Here is a 1,755-nt window from a genome sequence, read left to right as displayed (position 1 = left end):
AGACACCTAATGCTTCAACTGTTCTGAATTTGGGCATCTAGCTTCAAAATGTCCTACGAAGGATCAGTCTAGGAGAAGAGGCACAATTGCCACATCGAATGAATCATCAGTAACACTTTGTCAAATGAATATGAAACTCCTGAAAGTGATTCTGAAAATGAAGATGATCTCCAAGTAACATATGATGCCCTATACAAAGAAAGTTGCAAGATTGCGGCTAAGTTGAAAATTCAAAAAGAAAAATGTGCCAAACTTCAATTAGAACTTGAAAAAGTTGTTTTGGAAAAATCTTATTTTTTTTAATTACTTTGAGAAAACTAAATTAGATTTGAACTTGAAAATTTATGAAATACGAAATCTTAAATTTGAAAATGAGAATCTAAAAATAGAAATTTCTTCCCTTAAGACTTCAAAAAGAAATACTTAGATAATTATACCCAAGGAAACCAGAAACTTGAAAAATTATTAACTTCATTTCATTGAAGTGGTGAAAAATCTAGCTTGGGTTATATCAAAAGTCACACAGAAATATCTAAAAACTCCGCTCCATATTTGTAAAAGGAGAATCTCTGATGTCTAAAGGAGAAACTCTAAAGAAAGTAAACAAAAATGCAAAATCCTTTCAAGACTCCTAATATATATATATATATATATATATATATATATATATATATATATATATATATATATATATATATATATATATATATATATATAAAACTAATGCCAACTACCAAAAATATCAAAGGAGAAATAATAATCCTCCTCTAGCTGATAAGATAGTGGACTTACTTAAAAAGCTCTTGAAATCCAACACTGGAAATAACAGTTTAAGTAGAAACAAGAAAAACTCTTACTCCCAAACACAACATATGGTAAGAGATCTTCCTAAACATAAAACCATAATGAAATGGGTTCCAAAGGTTAAGTGTTTTGTCATCCATATAACTTTTAAAGTAAGTAGCCATTCAAGATGATACCTGGATAGTGGATATTCTAGACATATGACAGGTGATAAGGCGATTCAATCAGACATCAATCAAATAGAATTGACTTATATCATCTTTAGCACAATTATCAATTTCTTCTCTCAGAGCATACATTCCACCCCTCTCCTTTGTTTGAAATGGCTTAGAAGTGGTGTTGGGTCTAGGGGAGATGTCCCATGATTATGTGTTTTCAACAAGCTTGTAAAAATAATCCCACACAACATTGACATCTTTGCTCATGAATTCCCCATTGCACATTGTCTCGACCATTTGGCGCATGGAAGATGTCAGTCCATCATAGAAGAAACTTGTTATGCGCTATGTTTCTAAACCATTTTGCGGACATGAACTAACAAGATCCTTAAACCGCTCCCAATATTGGAAGAATGTTTCATCTTCCTTTTGGGTGAAGTTTATTATCGACTTTCTAAGGGTGTTTGTTTTATGATATGAGAAGAATTTCTTTATGAACTCCCTTGTCATGTTGTCAGCCTAACCATGTCCTTAGACACATTAGGAAAATATAAAGTGGCTATGATCTCATCAAACTCTTTCATGTGTAAATATGGACTATCATATTCAAGTCCATAGAACTTTGAAAGGAATTAGATTACCCCTAGCTTAATATCCATGTTTCTCGTATTTTTTGTAAAAATCATACAAGGTGTGCACACCCCTGTCGGTTATAAATAATCTCCTAAAGTATGAGCAAGGGTGCTTGATGCACCTCATTTTCATCCTGAATTTCCTCAACCCGAGTTTAAGG

General features: G+C 32.3%; 1 non-coding gene across 1 annotated transcript; it reads left to right on the top strand.

The window, feature by feature from the left end:
- Window positions 1-1,317: 1,317 nt before the first annotated feature.
- Window positions 1,318-1,424, top strand: LOC131241775 (small nucleolar RNA R71). Its single transcript, XR_009169342.1, has one exon. It is a non-coding gene; the product is annotated as a small nucleolar RNA R71 (small nucleolar RNA).
- The last annotated feature ends 331 nt before the right edge of the window (window positions 1,425-1,755 follow it).

The sequence above is a fragment of the Magnolia sinica genome, chromosome 3 (assembly GCF_029962835.1).
Source record: "Magnolia sinica isolate HGM2019 chromosome 3, MsV1, whole genome shotgun sequence".
Classification (NCBI taxonomy): domain Eukaryota; kingdom Viridiplantae; phylum Streptophyta; class Magnoliopsida; order Magnoliales; family Magnoliaceae; genus Magnolia; species Magnolia sinica.
This window is presented reverse-complemented; position numbering and strand designations above follow the sequence as displayed.